Below are 24,887 nucleotides of genomic sequence, written 5' to 3'. Positions count from 1 at the left end.
TGCCGTAGGTTCTTGGTCAGTTAGGGCCAAATAAGACTCTGCCTTCTGGCACATGCAATAGGCATAAGAATAGTTGCAAGAAGGAAAGAAATCTTGATCTTGGGCCAAGTTATTTTGAGGGACTATAGCTCTATTCTAATTTGAGCTTGAAGCATAAGCATGACTATTTTGCCTACCCTGATCAAAAGAGCTATTCCACTGATTGGGAGGCCTACCACCATTTGGAGCTTGATAGTGCAGTTGGGGAGGCTTGCCACCTTGAGCTTGCTGCCTTTCTAGGGCCACCACCTTGTTACTCATTTTTTGTATCATAGAGAAACTATCCTCTAATCTCTTTCCTTGGTCCTTCAACTCCCTCCCCTGCTCTTGTAATTTTTTATCCAGGGTCTTCTCTCTCTTATTGGTATTCAGCACTAGACCTTGGAGCATTTCTTTGAGTTCATCTATCCCATTTGAGGATGTGGAAGCTTGAGGGACTGGAATAAGGGCTTGTGATGTAGAAGTCGTAGGAATAGGGGCCATTGCTGGTTGGTGGTTGGGAACATCAGGAAAGAAAGGCATAGGGGGCCTTGGAGCCAACTTTCCTCCTTGTATTAGGATGTTCTCAGCTTTTATGGCTATCTCATAAGCATTAGGTAAGGTATCTCCTCCCATAGTTTGGATTGTAGTGGCAATATCACTATTAAAAGCTCTAAGGTAATGCAAGAAGGCATTACCAGGGGTGGTTTTTACTATAGTAGTTATTCTATCCCATGTCTTTTGAAATCTATAGTTAAAATCAGTCATACACTCATGGGGGGTTCTTTTAATAGTAGTCAACTGCTCTGAAAGTGACAAATAGTTACTTCTATCCTCAAAATGTTTGCATAATCCTGCTCCTAGTCCATCCCAATCAGTTATAGAACCATGAGCTAAGACTCTATACCACTGTAATGCTTTTCCTTTTAAAGATGAGGCTAGAAGTCTGACAGCAACATCATCCTCTGTAATACCATGAATGTTACAGACATTTGCTACTTCTTGGATATGTTCTAAAGGGGAGATGGAAGTTTCACCAGTAAAATCAGGTATACTTTTGAGTGCAAATACTGGTATATCATGTCTTTGGGCTGACAATAGAGGACTTCCACCATTAAAGGTGGAAAAAGCATGGGCTCTTGGTTGTGCCATGTAAACAAGTGTCCTATTGATGAGTGTTGATGGAAATCTAGGCTGAGTTCGAGCAACATGAGGAGTAGAGACAGATCTTACAGGTATATTAACTGTTATCACACCCCTAATTGGTGATAATGAAGTTCTAGTCCTCCTTCTTCTAGGATTTGAAAGAGAAAGCTCTTGATATTGAAATTTACCTCTAGAAGATGCCCTTGTTTTAGCTTTGGGCATGAATCACTGCAACTTTGGCCTAGAACTAGATTTGTTGATGTTCAGAGTTGCCAAGTACTTTGAAGGATCAGCCTCTTGAAGGCTTGAATACTGAAGCCAACACTACCTCTTCAGCATTAATCTTAGAAACTCTTTCTTCTTTGACACCAGTAGACTTTAAATTTTTTTTGAAAACAGTCCCACTGGGCGTGCCAAAAATTGTTGTCACTTAGGTTTGCACCCTTGTCCAAGGCCTATGCGTGAGGAAAACCTAGTGAAACATGGAAACAACCTCCAAGCTATGGGACTTGAACTGTGAGGTTGAGTCTCCGGAGAAGGCCAGCTTCCTCTTACTATCAGGGTGCACCTATCTACTCTTGGAGAGGAAAAGGGAGAAGGAGAGCACGAAAGAAAATCTACCTAGTCTAATCTAAGGAGGTGATGCACCAAAATAGAGTGTTCAGACTTCATTTCTACCCATATATGCACTACTAAACCAAGATAACATTCAAAAGACATACACACCCAGACTTATGTCAATCAATAACCACATACAGATCAGGAAACCAAACTGAATAACACAAGGAAAAGGTTTTTACTTATATATTATCCAATAAGCCGAAAATAGACATAGTATGCAAGCCACAGATCTCAACAATATGCCAATGAGAGGCAAGATGAATGCACATACACATCGATGGCTGAAGGAGATGATATAGAATGTTATACAGCTCAGAGACAAAGGGAATTTTACACTGCAGACCTACGAGCAATAGCAAAGAAATCAGAAAAGGAGTCCTCTTTTACAAAAACTACAAAATCTGCCTTTATAGTTCAGGCATAACTGAGATCTTTTCCAGCTGAAGTGACCCTGCAGCTACTTGCCATTAAGTCCTGCGAAGGACAATAATGGGAATCTGAAGAAAATTTGATCTTTGTTGCAACAGGTGTCCTGAGAGGACTGAAAATGGTGCCATCGATGTTCTGATTGGGTAGATGGATCGACTGAGATTGTGGAGTGTTCTTCCCCATTCTACATTCATTTCTAGTAGGTCAGGATTGATCATGAAGATTAGATCGCACAACAAAATTGATTACCTTTGTTTCTTGGTTCATGAATCAGCGAGGGTCAGAGAGTCAACCTAGTTTCACAAGCCAATTGGGCCATGCGGACCAATCACTTCTTTTCGTTCTGCCACCTGGGAAGTCCTCTGTGGTTGATCTCCCTTTATTGAACTAACCACACCACCATTCAAAATATTATTATTAACTATAGCGATCGCACTAATTTTCCACTGCTAATCGCCAACCTTGGCTGAGCCAACGAGACACGTGTTAGCAAGGCATTGTGTCGCTATGGTAAAGATCACACAATTTTGCCATAGCGAGATAGCGCCTTCCGTTGATCTGCCCTGATCTGACGATCGTGAAGACTTGTCATGTCACTGTGTTGTCCTTACTTCGGGCCCATCATATCTGGTGCCACCTCAGCAACTGCATCACACTTGAATGACACCTGGCATACTTTGGTGAGACCTGGCCCTACTGACCCACATGGTGGATGGACGTTATGTCACTATGGTAAATTTTGCACAACTTCACCATAGCGAGCTGGTGCCATCCGTCGATACGACTTAATTTGACGGTCAGCGATAGATACTGCTCCTCAGTGCATCAATGAATAGGAACTAGCCACGTACCAACTGTCTGACAGATCTTTGCTGACATCCTAGGACCCATGAGGACATGTGTCTTCTAGGTACTATGTCTCCATCATATTCATAGTGCAACTTCTGAAAAGTAACATAGCGTTGACTGTCAATCTGAACTGATCCTACGGCCACGAAAGACCTGCCCTGATCCTACTGATCACATTAGAATCCTAGTCCTATAACACACATGGTGACCCCACACTGGTCCGCGTAGCATCATCCTAGTGACCTGTACTGCCTTGACCCGTTGAGTAGCCTTTTTTCGTAGATGTGGCATGTTCTGATTTGTTAGCATGGATTGAGGACCCTTCCAACTGGGCAAACAGAGTACAGAATGGGACCCAACTCGTTTGCCTAAAATTCTTTTCTGCGGTGACTTTTCGTTAGGCACTATGTTTCTATCAAAAAACTTGTGAGTTTTCTAATGGTGACATAGTGCCTCACCAGCATTTCTCATCTCCGGCCCGTGAACTGACCGCCCACCGTAAAACTTTCCCGGTGATGCAACCTGCTCGCCATGAAACCTTTTTTGTCAGGCGCTATGTCGCTGTGAAGATTTTTCGGCCAACACACGATAGCAACATAGCGCCCACGGTGCCGTGGAACTTTTTTGACTTGCTAAAACATTTCTTCCTGGCAAACTAGACCCACCGGACACGTGTCATCATGGCGCCATGTCACAAACGTGAATCTCATGCAGCTTTCGATGGCGAGATAGCGCCAACCATAGATCTTCTTGGATCTAACTAAGGAGAACTTATAGACCACAAAAAAATATGTTATAAGGTTCGAAGCTTGGTATTTTTTAATATTCTCATGGATATTTGATTATGGACATTTCACAGGCGGGAAGGGCAAATATGAATTATGAATTTTGGCGGGAAGATCAAAATACAAGAGGAAATAAGGGAAGATTATTTATTTTTCTACAAAACTTGAGTGTAATCACAAGGACAGGGAGATCATGTGGTTTCTTTTGTTTTGTGTATAAAATGAAGAGAAGTTTTTATTTATCATACCTTGTGGTCTGAATATGTTTTTCTTGGATTGATAGTGATCATATGGTCACATCTTTCATGTTTTGGATGAAGTCATGTGGTCACTTATAGTTTATAGAATAAATAACATTTTCTTTCATTTTCGTTGCAATGTAAAGAAGGATTGGGTAAATGGTTGTGTGCCTATTTGTTAATCTTTCTCTCTTTATTCTAATCTCTAAATCTATCAATCACATTCATTTCATGTCTATGAATGAATTCCATAAATCCTTAGGATTTTTAGGTTAAAGATACATCCTATTATTCAATCCATTGTAAATCTTTCAATGAGGGAGCTATACATCTCAATTCAGAGGAGAGTTATTAGTTTATAATAACTCATCCAACTGTTAGTTCTATTTGTTCTTATTTTTGGGAATTTAAAAGTCAATTTTATTTCATTAGTATTGAAGGACAAATCTATTTACTAAAATAAGTCATTCATGAATCTGAAAGTAAGGATCGCAATGAAGAGGCATCAAAATATTTACATACATGCTTAGACTGACAATTTGAAAAGAATGATGAACATAGAGTGTTAGAAAATGAATCATATGTGGTCACTATTCCAAGTTGGTTTCTTCATGCTTCATATGATAAATTCCTATCTAGAGAATATCTTCCCAATCCTCTATCATGGGTCATCAAAGAGGAGACAAATATTGATACGAGTTAAGGTATGAACTCATGTATTTCTTCCTTCAACATATTTATAAGCAATAAAAATCATTATGATCTTGTGAAAGACAATGAAAATAATCTTTCATTATAGTTGTTTCAAATTATAGATCTTGACATTGAAAATCAATCTCTAGATGTGAACGATGCTAATATCAAGAATGAGACAATTTTGGAAAGTATCCATTCTATGTCTATGAGTAAAAATATTGAAGATCATTTAAAGGAACATGATTAGGAAAGTGTGAGTGTTAATAAACTCAAGGAGGTTTAAGATAATGCCCAAAGCTATTCAAGATTCCCTCTTGATCAATGTCCTAATGTTTTAGGAAGTGACTCCCTCTATAAGCCATCTCAACTATCCTTCCTCTGTAGTTCACACTGGGCCCTCTTTCATTTTTGAGCTACAAGTACCATTGATGATGATGATTCATCATTAATGAAGGTACATACATCCAAATAGGTGTTCACTCCTTGGGGTAATATACAAATTGGAAAGGATCATATTGTAGATAATGACATGAAGACCTTAGATCAATTTGAAAGGGATCAAAGTTCATGAGGTATGTTCAAATCAAGAAATAGATAAATATGAATATGGATTAGAAGTGAACCCTACCAACCTAACCAACAATCAAAGTGTAAAGAGGTAGGGGTATGTGCAAGATCATGGTCAACCAAACTATGGCCTTAAGTGGTAGTGAAAAACTAACAAATCAAGGATATGTCAACTTGACACATAATTTTAAAGTGGTTCTAGAATTTATATCAAAAAGTTGTAAGAAAATAATCTGTAGGAAATTGAATTTAGTTTCTAAACTACTAGGCCTTATCTAGAGAAAAAAAATTTGATTGGTCAAGAGTTTGGATTTTAATGCAGTACTATAAAAATTTTAGGGCAAAAATAAAAATTAGGTGTATGTCTAACCACCTTAATCAAAATCAAATGATAAATTTTTTTAATATAATTATAGTTATAAAAAGTAGACTCATGTCTAGATGTGGCGCATATTTTTGGGTATTTCTATTCCAAATAAATAATTAAATATGAATTTTCTACTAAAAATTTTTCAAAATAAAAAGACTCTTGTGTCTGACCACTTTAACAAACTGAAAACTTTACCAAATTAATTTTATTTATTTTTCCTTATACTAGGAAAAGCATAGAATGTGATGCAACTTTTGGATTTAAAAAATGTTATACCATTTGAAAGTTATAGCTATTTTTCAATCAATATGTCAATTAGCACTTTACAATCATCTTCATTGAAAATTAACTAATAAGTACTTATCGAACTTAGAATTTGATAACAATTATATCGATGGAAACTTGAGAGTGTTATAAAAAAAACCCTTATTGTTTCATTCAATTTTGATGAAAATAACATTGTCAAATGGCTACTTGAAGTCTAATTGTCAGTGAAACCCTTCTCAAACACATTTTATGGGTGGACCAAATAGGTTTGGTAAATACCAAACCTAATCAGATACTCGAATTCAAATCGGGTATCCGATTATAGATAAGATACTTGATATGAAATTAGGTATATGATTACTCTAAATTTTCCAATTGGGGGGGAAACCACCCACATTGGAAATTTCGGAGGGAAATTTTAGTGGAAACTTTAAAGGGAAATTTATTTTTGGGAAGTGTGGGAATTATTATTACATATGATTATGATTATTATTATACATTATTATAATTATTATTATATATTGTAATATGTATGATTATTATGATTATTATTATTAAATATAATATTTTAATGAAATGCATCGAGAGGGGTCATAGGTTAACCTAAGACCCCTCTTGACACATTGGAAGCAACCAAATGCATCCCTGAGGGCCCCTAGGGATATTTGTTGTCATGAAATGTATCGAGAGGGGTCATAGGTTAACCTATGACTCCTCTCGACACATTGGAACCAACCAAATCCATCCCTAGGGTCCCTAAGGCATCTATGAACTTTTTTTGTCAGGAAATGCATCGATAGGGGTCATAGCTTAACCTATGACCCCTCTTGACGCATTAGAACCAACCAAATGGGTCCCTAGGGGTCTGAGGGCCCCTAGGGACATATGTTGTCATGAAATTCATTGAGGGGGATCATAGGTTAATATATGACCCCTCTCAATGTATTAGAACCAACCAAATGTATCCCTAGGTGTCCTAGGGCTCCTAGGGACATATGTTGTCATGAAATGTATCAATCTATGACCCCTCTCAATGCAATCAAACTAACCAAATGTGTCCCTAGGTTCCCTAGGTCCCCTAGGCACATATGTTGTCATAAAATGTGTTGATAGGGGTTATAGATTAACTTATGATCCCTCTCGATGCATTAAAACCAACCAAATGGGTCCCTAGGGGTCCTACGGCCCTTAGGGACATATGTTGTCATGAAATGATTTGAGAGGGGTCATTGGTTAGCCTATGAACCCTCTTGATGCATTAGAACAAACCAAATCTATTCTTAGGGACATACATTGTCATGAAATGAGTCAAGAGGGGTCATAGGTTAACCTATGACCCCTCTCGACGGATTCAAACCAACCAAATGCATCCCTAGAGGTCCTAGGACCCCTGGGGACATATGTTGTTATGAAATGTCTCGAGAGAGGTCATAGGTTAATCTATGACACCTTTGGATGCATTTGAACCAACCAAATGCATCCATAGGGCCCCTAGGGCCCCTAGGGACATATCTTGTCATGAAATGCATTGATAGGGGTCATAGATTAACCTATAGATGACCTCTCTTGATGCACTAGAACTAACTAAATGCATCCCTAAGGGCCCTAGGGCCTCTAGAGATATTTTTTGTCATTAAATGCATTGAGAGGAGTCATAGGTTAACCTATGATCCTTCTTGATGCATTGGAACCAACCAAATGTATCTTTAGTGGCCATACTCGATGCACTAGAACTAACTAAATGCATCCCTAGGGGCCCTAGGACCTCTAGGGACATTTTTTGTCATTAAATGCACTGAAAAGGGTCATAGGTTAACCTATGATCCTTCTTGATGCATTGGAACCAACTAAATGTGTCTCTAGTGGCCATAGAACCCCTAGGGACATATGTTGTCATGAAATGCATCGATAAGGGGCACAGCTTAACCTATGACCCCTCTTGACGCATTTCATGACAACATATGTCCCTAGGGTCTCTAAGACCCATAGGGACCCATTTGGTTGGTTTTAATGCATTGAGAGGGGTCATAGGTTAAGCTATGACCCCTATCAATGTATTTCATGACAACGTATGTCCCTAGGGGCTCTATGTTTGCTAGGGATGCATTTGGTTGGTTCCAGTGCATCAAGAGGGATCATAGGTTAACCTATGACCCCTCTCAATGAATTTCATCACAAAAAATGTCCCTAGTGGCCCTAGGGCCCCTAGGGATGCATTTATTTAATTCTAGTGCATCGAGAGAGGTCATAGGTTAATTTATGACCCCTATCCACGCATTTCATGACAACATATGTCCCTAGGGGCCCGAGGGCCCCTAGGGACACATTTGGTTGGTTCAAATGTGTCGAGAGGTGTCATAAGTTAACTTATGACCCCTCTTAACACATTTCATGACAACATGTTTCCCTAGGGGCCCTAAGACCCCTAGGGATGCATTTGGTTGGTTTGAATGCGTCGAGAGGGGTCATAGGTTAACCTTACAATGTATGTTCCTAAGGACACATTTGGTTGGTTCTAATGCATTGAGAGGGGTCATAGGTTAAACTATGTCTCCTCTTGAAGCAATTCTTGACAACATAAGTCTGTAGGGGCCCTAGGACCCTTAGTGACCCATTTGGTTGGTTTTAATGCATCAAGAGGGGTCATAGGTTAATCTATGACCCCTATCGACGTATTCCATGACAATATATGTGCCTAGGGGACCTAGGTCCCCTAGAAATGCATTTGGTTGGTTTGAATGCATTGAGAGGGGTCATAGGTCAATGCATTTCATGACAACATATGTACCTAGGGGCCCTAAGACCCCTAGGGACACATTTGGTTGGTTTTAATATGTGAAAAGGTGTCATGGATTAACCGATGACCCCTCTCAATGAATTTCATGATAACATATGTCCCTAGAAGCCCTAGGAACCCTAGGGACCCATTTGGTTGGTTCCAATGTGTCAAGAGGGGTCATAGGTTAATCTACGACCCCTATCGATGAATTTCATAACAACATATGTCCTTGGGGGCCTTAGGGTCCCTAGGGATGCATTTAGTTAGCTTCAATGCATCGAGAGGGCTCGTAGGTTAACCTATGACCCCTCTTAATGTATTTCATGACAATGGATGTCCCTCGGGACCCTAGGCCCCCTAGGGATGCATTTGGCTAGTTCCAATGCATCGAGAGTGGTCATAGGTTAACATATGACCCATCTCAATGCATTTGAACCAACAAAATGTGTCCCTAGGGTCCCTAGCGACATATGTTGTCATGAAATGCATTGATAGGAGTCATAGGTTAAGCTATGACCCCTCTCCATGCATTTCATGACAAGATATGTCCCTAGGGTCTCTAGGACCCCTAGCAACCCATTTGGTTGGTTCTAATACATCGAGAGGGGTCATAGCTTAACGATGCATTTCATGACAACAAAAGTCCCTAGGGGCCCTAGGTCCCCTAGGGATGGATTTGGTTGGTTCTAATGTGTCGAGAGTGGTTATAGGTTAACCTATGGCCCCTCTTGATGCATTTTATGACAATGAATGTCCCTAGGGGCCCTAGGGCCCCTATGGATACATTTGGTTGGTTCTAGTGTGGCGAGAGGGATCATAAGTTAACATATGACCCCTCTCAATGCATTTCATGATAATATTATATTTAATAATAATAATCATAATCATATGTAATAATAATGCCCACACTTCCTAAAAATAAATTTTTGTCTAAAGTTTCCCTCTAAAATTTCCAATGTGGATGGTTTCCCTCCCAGTTGGAAAATTTGGAGTAATCAAATACCTGATTTCATATCAAGTATTTTATCTATAATCAGATACCTGATTTGAATTTGGGTATCTGATTAGGTTTAGTATTTACCAAACCTATTTGGTCAACCCAAAAAACGTGTTTGAGAAGGGTTTCACTGACAATCAAACTTCGAGTAGCCATTTGACAATGTTATTTTCATCAAAATTGAATGAAGCAATAAGGGTTTTTCAATAACACTCTCAAGTTTCCATCGATATAATTGCTATCAAATTATGAGTTCAATAAGTACTTATTAGTTAATTTTAAATGAAGATGATTATAAAGTCTCAGTTGACATACTGATTGAAAAATAGCTATAACTTTCAAATAATATAATAGTTTTTAAATCTAAAAGTTGTGTCACATTTTATGCTTTGCTTAGTATAAGGAAACATAAATAAAATTAATTTGGTAAAGTTTGTAATTAGTTAAGGTGGTCAGACACAAGAGTTTTTTTATTCTAAAAAATTTTTAGTAGAAAATTCATATTTAATAATTTATTTGGAATAAAAATACCCAAAAATATGTGTCACATGTAGGCATGAGTCTACTTTTTATATCTATAATTATATTAAAAAATATTATCATTTGATTTTGATTAAGGTGGTCAGATATACACCTACTTTTTTTTTTTGCCTAAATTTTTTGTAGTACAACATTGAAACAAACCAAACGGGTCCCTAGGGGTCTTAGGGACCCTAAGGGTATATGTTGTCATGAAATGTGTCAAGAAGGGTCATAGGTTAACCTATGACCCCTCTCAGTGCATTAGAACGAACCAAATACATCCCTAGGGGTCTTAGGGCTCCTAGGGACATATGTTGTCATGCAATGCATTGATAGGGATCATAGCTTAACCTATGACCCCACTCGACGCATTGAATTGAACCAAATACATCTGTAGGGGTCCTAGGGCCCCTAGGGACATATGTTGTCATGAAATTTATCGAGAGCAATCATAGGTTGACCTATGACCCCTCTCGACACATTCAAACCAACCAAATGCATCCCTAGGGCCTCTAGGGCCCCTAGAGACATATGCTATCATGAAATGCATTGATAGGGTTCATAGATTAACCTATGACCCCTCTCGACACATTAGAACCAGCCAAATGGGTCCCTATGGGTCCTAGGGCCCCTAGGGACATATGTTGTTATGAAATGTGTTGAGTGGGGTCATAGGTTAACCTATGACCCCTCTCGACATATTGGAACCAACCAAATGTGTCCATAGGGGCCCTAAGGGCCCTATGGATATATGTTGTCATGAAATGCATCGAGAGGGGTCATAGGTTAACCTATGACCCTTGTCGACCCATTAGAACCAACCAAATGGAGCATAGGTTAGAATAACAATAATAATATATGTTGTCTATATTATATTTAATAATTATAGGAACAATCATAATAATATAATATAATAGTCATATATATATATATATATAAAATATTTATAGGTCATAATAATAATAATAACAATAATAACATAAATTAAATTATCATATTTAATGATAGTAGTAAAAATCATAATAATAGGGTGATCCCAGAATAATGGGTTCCACTTTTTGACCAATTTTGACACTAAAATCAATATTTTTGAAACAAACCTCACGTTTGAGTGACTATATCTTTAAAACTATGAATAATTTCAACATGACATAAACTAGTGATTTGTAGTACTATGTTCCTGCTTTGTAACCATAATTTTTAATTTAAAAAAAAGATTATTAGTCTGTTTGACACATAACTTTTTTTCTAGAAAAGATGATGAGGTAATTCTTTTGGTGTTGGATTTGTAACATAAATATCTAGAGGATGCATTTAGTTTTATTCAATTTGATTGAATATTGTATAATTTATGAAGTTTTGAAGTGACACCAATTGTAATTCAGACATACGTTCATTTTGACAAAAATAACTTGAACTCAATTTATCATAAATCTAAATTTGTATTTTTGAATAGAAAGCTATCTCAATAACCTATTTCCTAGATATTTTTCAAAAAAAAATTGACCTAATTTACTTATTTTCATGTAGTGTCAAAGTTAGTTGATTTTCAACCGGTAATGAAACTATAATGAGTTAAACTCATATTTGAAAGTCTTAATGAATATAATATGTATTATAATTATAGTCGTTGGAAAGCTTGCTCCGAGCAGCACAAATTGGCATTTTTTATTTTATAGTAGGAGATCATTCAATCTCAAGTTTAGGGGTCAAAAGAGCCAATTTAATTTTTTTTCTAGAAAACAACACCAAAAACTTATAATTTGACATGTTTGCACAAACATGATGTTTGCGCAATCTTGCTAGACATGTTCGTGCAAAAAAAAGTTCGCACGAACTTATGAGAAAAATAATTTGACATTCAGAGATTTACGTTAACATGTTCGCACGAACATTTAATATAATTGGTGTTTGCATGAACATACAAAAAAACCAAATTTATCAAGATATGAAACAGAAAATTGGAATTTTCATCATAAAATTGCCATTTAAAATATGTTTGCATGAACATATTATTAAGGTCTGTTCATGCGAACATACATTCTTTAAACTTAATATGTTCGTACAAACATGTAATTGTTTTATGTTCGCACGAACATAGTCAGTGTGTTCGTGCGAACATATGCAAAAGTCAATATGTGAATTTTTTGTCATTTCATAATTTCCTTCATCCCCGAAAAGTGGTACCTAGTATTGTGGGTTCACCCAATATAATATAATAATCATATATATTGGTTAGAATAATAATAACATTTATTATTATATTTAATAATAATATAATATAATAAAAATATATAATAATAATCATAAATAAATTATATATATTAATAATACATAATTTAATGAAATCTATTTACATTGACCATAATTCCCTCCAAAATTTGGTAATCAATATCAAATATCCAATTTAATATCGAGTATCCAATCTGAGATTAGATATCTTATCAAACTAGCATGATTTTCCCAACATATTCCCTGTCGTTATAGACCCGACAATATCACTTTTTGTGGGTCATTTTCATGGGTTTTGGGAAAACTAACTTTTTGGGGCCCAAATGATTGAAAAAAGTTTGATAATATATCATTAGGTGTCCAATATTGTCATTTGAATGGGGAGTAGTAGTCGTCAAAAGGCTAAACACAAAAGGAAGGTATCAAATGAAGAAATTGTGGCATATAGGAAAAGGGACAAGGTAAATTTCTGAAGGAAAAGACAAGGTATGTTAAATGTGAGTCAAGTTGATGATGTATTGGTCGAAGGTGAAATCATAGAGTCAGATAATGAATATGTGCAGTTGGAGAATGAAAATGCACCAATTGATAATGATAATGCTATGATTGAAAATTTAGAGAATGAAAATTTAGAGAATGAAATGTTACTAGGTCATAATGTAAATTGCATGATTGACCATGCCGAACTTGACAATGCATAGGAACCTTACATATCTCCTAATTATAATCAACATGAAGGTTCTAGAACACTAAAATGGATAATTGGAATTGATGAAATGATTATTACCAATTTGGAAGGGAAAAAATTAGAAATAACCATTCGATTATGGGCTTTAAGACTATATAAGATTTTTTTTAGCAACAAGACCTATGCTTTTCAAATTGAAGATTTGTGTCAATAAAAAATTGGAAAGAAATGACATTATTGTGAAGAATCTTTTCATTGCTCTCAATAGAATTGGGAAAAATAGCAAGGAGAAGGATAAAAGAGCTACTCAAAGGGTTATTACAACCTCTTTAGTAAGTCATCATTTGAGAAAGGGTAGATATATGAGACAAACTTGTATTGACTTAAACTTAAGTCATACTACATTGAGAAGAGAACTTAGTAGACGAGAGAGAATTGATGATCCTCTTCAAAATGAAACATGATCTTTTGGTGGGATACTTCCACATTTTGATAAGAAGCTATTCGATGATGTGAATGAAGAAATTACACAATTTTGGCACTTTAGCTCAAGAGTATCACCCAACACTAAAGAAGTGTTAAAGTTGAGAATTATCATTAGAGACCGCATGCCACATCCTAAACATTATTTGGATGTAAGTCAAACTATGTTGTTCAAACAATTGAGAGAGAGTCATCCAAGTCTTCATATATCACAAAGGGCTTTTGAATCTTTGAGGCCATTTTATTGTGTGCCACTTATTGAAATACATGTTGTTGCAAATATCATGTCAAATTTTCTATGCACCATGAACTATTATGCTCCATCCATTCTACTTTGCATAGTAAAGAAATGTTGGAGAATTGTGGTGCTAGTGGTCTTCAAAAATCATCAAGAGACTTCTTAGATCAATTTTTATGTCATAGAGTTGATGGTTGTTTCTTTTATAGAAATGCTTTCTTAAATGAGTAGTGTTCAGAATGTGGTGGCTTATCCAAGTTTGACACATGTTTCCCTGAGGGGTTCGAATAAGATCTTGGGAAGACAATAGTAAAAAATAGGTATATGAAATGGTTAAATACACATTGAAGAGTGGGGGTGAGGGCTCTAGATGTGAATTAGTTGCAAAAGAAATTAGTTTGGCTAGTTTTATTTCAAATTTCAAGACAAATCTTTTGTACAAGTATGCAAGACATAGTCACAGGTCCCAATGGTTGGATAAAAAATTTAGAATGTGTCAGGAGACCTTTTCCATTGGCACTATTATATCAGTTGTTGACTTTGCTAAGAACTACACATTGTAGCCTCAAAATGAGACACAATCTCAGTATTACAACTCCATTTAGATTGCTATTTTCATCCACATAACATATATACATGCCCATGATAGTGTGAAAGATAATTGGAAGATTATTAGAGAGTACCATTTTTATATGAGTGATGATAGATCTCACTCTCATGAGTTTGTGCAACATTGTTTTGAGAATTAATTTGATTTCCTATAGGAGCATGCAATTTCTATAGATAGACATAGTATTTGGTTAGATGATTGTATAGGTCAATTCAAGAATGCTCGCATGTTTTAGTGGTTGTGTAGGATGCATGTAGAGAGGTGGGTGCCTCATATTTGGAGTCTTTTTAAGTCCAACCATGGGAAAGGGGAACAAGATGGAGTAGAGGCATGTGTGAAGAGACCTTTAGTTAAGGGGCAATTGAAGATTTCAGGAGTAGAGCTTCTTGATGCTCATAGTATTGTTGATTGGTGTAGCTCAACATTATCACAAGGGGGGACTCTTGATTCAATAGTACATAGGTTCTTTTGGTTCATTGAGGAAGGGTCCATATGTGATAGATTAGATTGTGCTACAGTGAGAGACTTATAAAAAATGCATTCATTTTGGAGCTTTGATTCTAGTACATGGACCATTTGGACATGAAAACTAGCTTGCTTTTGTCCTAGTTATTTTTAGTGTGATTGGGATCACTTTGAGTCAAGTGAGTGCATCGACACATGGGTTCCACATTATCTAACTCCATTTTCTATAATACCCACTATCAGAATTGATGACATGGAAAGTTCACTTGAGTATAACCATCTATCAAATCTTCTTTAGCCAGGACATGTCTTTGCACTGGTTGCACCACATAGGAATGATGAGAAATTAGATTATTGGTTATTTCATTGTGTAAGAGGTAAAAAAAAGCTTGCACAACCAATTACAAATGATGATGGATTCACATATCCTACTAGTTTAGTGGTTGTTGTTGGACCATGGCTGTGTACATACATGCTTAAAAGGAATGGAATTCTTGTATTTGAAGACTATTAGAAACACAAAATAATTCTCATATATTCACATCTTATTATAGCAACAAATGTAAAGTTGTTGAAGCATCAAGGAAGACCAAAAGTAAAAGAAATTTTTACTATTACTAATGCTGATCATGAAGCCCTGTTGGAGACCCTAAAATAGAGAGAGGACCCTACAGGAACACTTGACTAGGTATATTTACTTCTAATATTTTGTTCATAATGATTTAGTCAACCAATGATGATCTTGTTTAATACAATAAGTTACTAAAAAAATTTATGATATTGGAATGTAGGTACATCATGAAGAGTAGCCATACATGAAGATAAAATACTAAATAAAGAGTAGAATGAAGAAAAATCTATTCTATTTTTGACACTACGATTTTTGACAATACTTTTATTGACACTACAATTTTTGATAGTTGTGTACTGATGTAATAATGATGAAACACTTGATATATTGTAAATGTAAACTTGTTGATTTAATGTAAGAAACAAAGATGATTTTACTTAATGCATTTTATAAGGAGGGACCTAAAAAATGATGATTTTAATACATACTAACACCAAACTTGCACTGTGCCTAATGCCAAAAACTTGAGAGAGGTAAAACATATTTTTTTTACTTTTAGTAATAACCCTAGCGACACCCTTGTTCCAGCTATAGAGAGCCTCCATCATTCGTAGCCACCCCATACTAAGGAGTCTCCAAGGTGCTCTAAGTGCGTGTTGAGGTTGATCTTTCGAGGGTCATAACTTAGAGCTCATGGGGGCTATCAATGAAATGTTAAATTCTATAGGACAGTCATGTTGAGGCCTAAAATAACCTATCTCATTTTCAAGAGATCACATTCCATTTGGATTTGGCACATCGATCTCGCTTGATGCCAAAACTCATAGTGTACCTCAGTTCATAGGTGCACTGTAGCATAAATTCGAAACTACTAATCTTGGCATTGAATCTCCAACACCATTAGCTCCAGATGGGTAGGTGAACCCTAGTAACATTCTATTTGGATTCAACACAGTGACCTCGCTCAATGTTAAAACTCACAGTGTGCCTCAGTTAATAGGTGCACCACAAATTAACTTTGAAACTACTAATCTTGGCATCAAATTGTCAGTGCCATTAGCTCTAGATAGATGGGTGAACCATAGTGACATGTTTCTTCCAGCCACAAAGAGCCTCCATCATCCACAACCACCCTACACTGAAGAGTAAGGTACTCTAAGTGCTTATCAAGGTCAATCTTCTGAGGGTGGTAACTTAGAGCTCATGAGGGAAATTGATGAAATGTCAAATGCTACAAGATGGTCATACTGAGGCCTAATATAATTTGTCTCATTTTAGAGGGATCACATTTCATTTGAATTCGAAACAATGATCTCACTCGATGCCAAAAGTTGCAATGTACCTTAGTTCATAAGTCCACCATAGCGTAACTTTGAAACCATTGATCTTGGCATCAAATCATCAACACCATTAGCTCTGAATGGGTGGGTGAACTCTGGTGACACCCTTGTTCTAGCGGTAGAGAGCTTCCATCATTTGTGGCCACTCTGTACCAAAGAGTCTCCAAGGTGCTCTAAGTGTGTATTGAGGTCGATCCTCCAAGGATTGTAACTCAAAGCTCATTAGGGCTATTGATGAAATGTTGAATTCTATAGAACAATCATGTCAAGGCCTAAAATAATCTATCACATTTTCAAGAGTTCACTTTCTATTTGGATTCATCACAACAATCTCACTCGATGCCAAAACTTGTAGTGTGCCTTAGTTCATAGGTGCACCATAGTTTAACCTTGAAATTGTTGATATTCGCATGGAATAATTAGTGTCATTAGCTCTAGATGGGTGCGTGAACCCTAGTGACACCCTTGTTCTAGCCATAGAGAGCCTTCATCATCTGCGGCCACCCTGTACTGAAGAGTCTCCAAGGTGCTCTAAGTGCATATCGAGGTCAATCTTCTGAGGGTCATAACTTGGAGCTCATGAGGGCTATCAATGAAACATAGAATTTTATAGGAAATTCATGCTAAGACATAAAATAACCTATCTGATTTTGAGAGATCACATTCCATTTGGATTTGGCATAGCAACCTAGCTCGATGCCAAAACTTGTAGTATGCCTCAGTTCATAGGTGCACCACAACATAACTTTGAAACTTCTAATCTTGGCATCAAATTTTCAGTACCATTAGCTCTCAATGGGTGAGTGAACCCTAGTGATAGCCTTGTTCTGACTATGGAGAGCCTCCATCATCCACGACCACCCCGTACTGAAGAGTCTTCAAGGTACTCTAAGTGCGTATCGAGGTAAATCTTCTAAGGGTCATAACTGGGAGCTTATTAGGGATATCAATAACCCCTTACCAATTTTGGTGAACTCATCTAATTAATAATTTAAATTTATAGCAAAAATTGTTCTGAATGTAAAAGTTGCAAAATTGCAAAGGTTGCAAAATTGCAATTTTGCAACTTTTACAACTTTTTCTTGCAAAGTGAAAATGAGTGAAAAGATTTAGTTAGGGGTTTGAGCATGACCATAGAAGGTTGGAAACACATATATAAGGTGTTAAATGATAGAATGCATTAATGAAGCTAGTTTATATAAAACTTGCATTATATGCAAAATATGTCCCAGAAGGCTAATCATGGGAATGTAAGGGATTATACAATTTATATTACCATATAGGGTGAAAAATATCTGATTAGGGCCTTTAGATGTTGATTAGATCAATAATGGGAGGATAATGTAATGACAATTTAATTTACAATTAAACTTGACAATAAGTTGTCATCAATCGATTCAAAGGGAGTAGAAGTCAGTTAGTGGAGAAAGTTGGTCAATTTATAACTCTTAGAGAGTATCTTTAAGGTATATTGTTCAAATACAAATAGGATGTATGGTGTATGATTAATAAGAAGTAATAAAACAAAGTTTCTTTCTACAATTTGTATCATTTCCCATTGGTACACTTTTTTGGTAACATGTTTTTAATGAGATTGTCAAAGGAAGATTGTTTTGTCATAGAATTTTTAGTTCTTTTGTGGGGGCCATATCTCAATTTTCCACTGTTGGATTGGTCTAATTTTTGTATATGTTATGGGGGCTCAAGTGATCTAATTAATCAATGGTTGGATTGTGGAAATGAAGTACGGTTCAAAAGTTATGAATGTGTTTGGGTCTATACAAAGGACAACAAGAAGGTATGTTTTGGATGATTTGGTGCCTAAGTTTTGCTAAGTGGATCCGTATGGGCAATCTAATAAATGTGAGAAATGTATAGATTTTATTCATATTCATATGGTATTGGGGAGCCAAGTTAAAAAGGTTTGATCCAATCAAGTCTCTTAAGTTGGGATATTTTGAGGTTATGTTGAAATTGAAAAGTTGTAGTATGAGGATAGTAACAAAGTGAAGGGCTAGTTATCAAAGATTATGAGTGTAGGAATGAGTTCATGGTTGGGAATATAATCCATGGTTGAGGAATGGAGTCCTTAAGTGTGTTGAGATTAGATTTGAAGCCAAGAGTTAGTTTCAAGGTTGAAGGTGGAGTTTAAAATCAGATTTGGGGTTATGTGCACCTTGTGTAGGAGGTTAAAAAGTGTGTTGATGTTATTGTCTAAAATACCATGGATCTTTGTTGAATCCTTTGAGTTCATCCATTCCTTGATAGACTACCACCCTTTGTGAAATCCATTACTTAAAATTACTATTTATTAAAGGTGTACCAAAGGGTTCTGCATCATTCTACCAAGATAAGTAATAAATCCAATCTAAAACTAAAACCACAAGGAAAACAATGGTTTTTTATATGTCAATCATTTCTATGGTTTCTCTCTATAAATAAGGTTTCCCTGTTTTGCCTACTCTGAATCACATGATAGAAAGTGAACTCTCATATATTAACTATAGAATTTTTTATAGAAAAAAGATATAACTCATGATAGCATTTAAAATTAAACATTGCATCCAAATTTGATGATAAAGGTTTTTAAAATTTTATTCACAAATTATTGCATTTGAATCAAATATAACAAACATGATCAAAATTAATGATATGCCATAAACATGAAAAATACACATGATCCACGACAAATTGAACAATACTAGATACTAAATATATATATATATATCATTGTGCACATAAATGACAAAAATATATATCAAAATACATGTATCCATAGACAAATAAGACAAATATATATCAAAGTTCATGTATCCATAGAAAAATTACACAAATATATATCAAAATACATAGATCCATATACAAAATGTGGCTGATCATGCCATCAAAATGTGTATAATATCAATGTTTCTTTAAACAATTGTGTATATGCCATCTTGAACTATCTCATGACGCATCCTATGACAACAATGCTATATTAGGCTATTGGTGGATGATCAAAATGTAGCCTCTTTGCTGCACTATCTGGATTGGATTCCTCCTATATAAACAAAAAAGGAAAACTCAAAGTTAGACTACTAAATTTATATGATTCTTTGTAGCTAACATTGAATTACTCAAATGCATAATGATCTTTTTTTTAATGAAGATTTATACTATTAAAATTTCATCACAAATACCTCTCTTGTCGACCTCCTATACTAGTCAGGAGTCCTCTCATATGTCCTCGGCAATGCTTGTACCTCGTTGATTGTGGCTTTTGTATGTTCAAATATGTTTGTTAGATGAATCTACAACTTAAACTATAACATTTTAATCCATAGCATGCTAAATTTATAATATATAATCAAGAATTTTAACTACAACTTACCCATGTCAGCTCGTCCTTAGGATATAGTGGTTACATCATCAAAGATACAAAACTCTACCATCCAACCTCATGTGCACTAGGAGTTTCCTATGAGATACAAAATACTTGTTGTTAATATCACGAAAATCAGTTTTGAATTTATTTATGAAAATAAGGAATATAAAAAATAAATGATACTTATACATACAATGGGTCGCTCAGTGCAAATGGAAATATCAGAGCATCTATGATGTGAAATCTGCATGGGCTCATTGCCAGTAGCCATGCCCTATACAATAAAGAATGTAATTAAATTTCATTACCATAAACATTTGATGAGAATGCATCAATATTTAATCAAATAGAAAGCACCTAATTACCTTTTACTTGTCAATGGGTCCTAGTTCATCCCCCACACTTTGTCCCCCAGGGACAGGTGATACCTGCAAGAAAAAAGAAAGATTAGAAACCATATATGCTACAACATCAAATAGAAAGAATAATAAGAACACAACATAATGTACTATAGATGTCTCAAGGCCAAATGAAATAGTTGAGAGCATGGCATCATCAACTTGTCTCAGCTCCTCCTCAGTCATCAACTATACATGAATGAAGATCACATACATGTATAAGCCAATATGGCTTAAAAATTAAAATTACTCTATTATAAAGATTAACTTTAAATCACATATTTTGTAACAAAAAAATGTATACACATACCAACATAGAAGGAATCCATACCTTTGCATGCCCCTCCTCTCTCGCATGAGGGTCTGTAGCCTCTACAGGTGTGCCTAGTGTATCCTCATCAAATACAAATTGATACTCAAAAAGATCACCTATTGGACCTAGACAAATATTCTTGCAAATTATGCAAGTATTGGGCATGCAAACATGTGATAAGCTTGTCGATGATGAACTTGCACTAGCATCATCAACACAGGGAGGCAACACTAACCTAGCCTAGGATATCAATAGGCTACTCAATCTATGGATGGCTCTAATAGTCTAAGAGTTAGCCTCTACCATGATATCAGGATGCTGCACTCAAAGAGGGGGGTAGACATTAGTAGGGGTGACAAAAGTGCCAACTTTCTTCTACTTGGCAAAGGGTCTATGCTGAGGAGCTCCTCCTCTTACACCCATGTTGGGTTTCATGCTCCAATAGTGGAAATAAAATGACACCTCTCAAATTTTATGTGGAGGGATGTCAACAACCATCCACCAACAATCCCAAAATTTCAAATGTATGCCATCATTTGTGCACCATTTAATCGATAGTTTGGGCTTTCTGCATTTGAATTGTAAACTAGTTTTTGGGTTTGCAAAAAATTGGCAACAAAATCATCTTTACTTATATTGAGGGTGAAAACATCATCATAGTCTAACCCATCATCAAACATCTCATGCATTTCATCACACCAACAAAGAGCAGCATTTTGTTCATTGGTAAGTGTTTCAATGTTATCCACTATGGTGTTTAATGTGGATAACATAGGAGCCAATGTGAGTACAGTATTATATGTTGTTCGCAAAGCCCTCAATTTGGTGAGATTTTCAAATATCAAATCCTTGATTTGAGGAGGGTTTTGAGGGAGTATGGGATCATTTGGTGGACAAATTTGAGGGGGAATTGGATCATTTGGTGGGGGATTATGAGGAACAATATTTCTTGCCTCAATATCATCATTTCGGTTAGCCATACCTATTAATTCATAAAGCATAATTTCTAATTTAAAAAAACCTAAATTTCAACAATTTCTATCAAAAAAAGCTAAATTTTAATAAATTCAATTCAAACTAACAAATTTATAATAAAATTGATTGGAAAAATTAAACAAAATAAAAAATCATTAACCTATATCATGTATCTATTCATGGATAAGATATTGGAGCTCAAAATATAAAACATAGTATGAACAAACAACCCTCAGGTTTTTCTTTTTTTTAATCATAGTATAGGTATCAGATATCTAGTTTCATATTAGATATTTGATAATATTGGGTATCTGATATGAAATCAAATTCCTGATAAGGCTTGGGCCTACTTTTTAGGTTTGGTATCAGGATGGGTGGAAAAAAGACAGAGCAGATTTTGAAACACTTTTAGACATTTTCAAACTCTATTTTTTTCACATTGCCACTTTTTGGCACACCATGATCCTACACATACCTTCGTCTACACTTGATCATGATTAATGTATGTTGATGTAGTGCCACATGAGTGGTTGTATTTTGAAAACTTTTCCTCTATTTTTAGAAGCATGCATTGATGGGACACTTTTAATGCACCACTATAGGTCTATCTTGTTCATGTACTTGTCTAAAGTTCTTACCTATTGGATCGTCCCCTCTAACAAAGTGGAAAGTTTGTGCTAAACTACCCAAGAAAGATACATGAAATGACAAACTTGTGCTTGTGTGGGTGGCTTTAAAGTAGTGGCTCTTATTTCCTCAAATAGAAACCTTTTTTTTCTTTGTCTTATTTTTGTAAAATTATGCTTCAATAGGATTTCCTAAATAATTTTCAAGTGAAATTTATCAATTTTATTTTTATTGTGAACTAGTACATTAGTTGAAAATTATTTTTCATATTTTTATAGCAACACTTTCATTTTTCTTACATAATATTGAAGTTTCTATTTGATTGTAAAAAACATATTTTCTACAATTGGTTTTATCCAAAAAAATCTTTCTACACTAAAAGGACTCATAATGATATTGTGCTTTTCTTGATTTATGTGGAGGTAATAACAAAAATCAATTTCTCATCAAGGATTAAGTACTTCCTATTGGAAAGAATAATTCTCAAAGCCCATAAAATTACATTCATCAGATAAGTTACTCTAAAAAGAGAAATATTTGTCTTTTTTCATTTGTGAAACTTATCTTATTTTCTTTATTTGTATATAGCTTATCTTATATATTCATTGCCTACATTACTTATCTACCCATCTTGGGCTTTGAACAAATATACAATATAAAAGTTCATGGTATTTTCATAACAATTGCATTAACTCTCTAATGACGCTTCTTATCTCAGAGGCATATAGATGATACCCCTGTATAAGTATTGCACACAATAAATGTTTTTACTTATTTATGTTAAGTTTTGAAAAAAGATTCATGGAATCATACAACGGATAAATCAAACAAACTACATATGCTTAAGCCATCAAAACTATGTAATAAAATCATTTCATTCCAAACCTTAGTTTGTCTAGTTCTATAAATATTCAAAAATTCATTCATAATATGAGTCAAATCTTAGAGCCTTCAATCAAAATAGACATGAAAAGAGAAGTGCAAAAGAGACACATGACCTAGTTGACAAAGTAAGAATAATATTACTCTTGATTGTTTGGTAGAATCTTGCTAATGTCCAACATGTCTCCTTGATTGTATAAATCAGAACTTCAACCTATAAGAGGAGACAAGTTTGGAACAATTTTTAGTTGCTATTATCTTTCATAGGTGTAGAATTGAGAGACAATAGTAAAGAGATTTAAGGGTTCGATCTTTCTCAAAATGACATGATTTACATGAAAGAGCTAATAGAAAGAAAAAGAAGCAATCAATGCTATAAAAAAAAAATTGCAAGAAAGGAAGTCATTCATAGATATCCCCAAAGGCTAACTGTCTTTCATCTTAAGAAAATGCTCAGTTCAAAAGCTACAATCCTAGAATGGAGTTATGAGAAAGATGGTTGGAAGGTGGCAACAATAAGTTACAATCTTGGCTTGAATAATCAAAATCCAAAAATAAAGACCAATGGAAAGTAATAACAAAGGTCAATGGAAAATAATATTAAAACATCAACATACTATGGAAATAATAATTTTACTCCTTATGATTTATTATGATGATACTTTACTACATTTACATATATTACAATCGACCTTAGCTCATTTCATGTTTTAGTGAATGCTTTTATTATCTTATTAAATGTGTTGACCTAGTTGGCTCATGCTGAACACTTGGCATGCCCTTGCTTCCTTAGTCCATTTTCCACTGGTCATGGTGGATAGGACTCATATATGTTGGATCACCGGTAGGTTGGTGCCCCCATATCCAATTCCCTCTTTGGCAATGCTCCCCTTGCCCCCTCATTGTGTGCCTATAAAAGGAATTTATCATTGTAATAATATATCTCCAAATTATTTAATCAAAGTCAAATAATCATTTTAGCTAAACCATTTTCCATTTATATAAAATCATAACAAAAATAAATATTTCTAATTCTCATAAATTAAAATGATCAACCAACTCATCCATTTCCCATGAAACCATAACTAACAACTAGCACTTCATGTTCACATGAAACCAAAATGAATAATTTAACCAACCAACTCAATTTTTCTTTAAATTCTCAATGGCTATAAAGCACATTTTAATTAAGAAAAATTAAGATTGTAGCAAGGAGGAAAAACCTTGCACATACTAAAGTTGATTTTCCATCAAAAATAAAATAAAATTATAAAATGTTATATAACACAAATGTTTTTTGTTGGTGGATAGCCAGACATGTGAGGGATTATATTCTTAAATATTTATGCCAAAAAAATATACAAGGAAAATGGCAATAGTAGATGAATAGATGGTAAAGTGGGAATGCCATGATGA

Source organism: Cupressus sempervirens, chromosome 11 (genome assembly GCF_028749045.1).
Source record: "Cupressus sempervirens isolate cs-2001-9-10 chromosome 11, ASM2874904v1, whole genome shotgun sequence".
Classification (NCBI taxonomy): domain Eukaryota; kingdom Viridiplantae; phylum Streptophyta; class Pinopsida; order Cupressales; family Cupressaceae; genus Cupressus; species Cupressus sempervirens.
The sequence above is the reverse complement of the archived record's forward strand: the minus strand, read 5'-3'. Positions refer to the sequence as shown.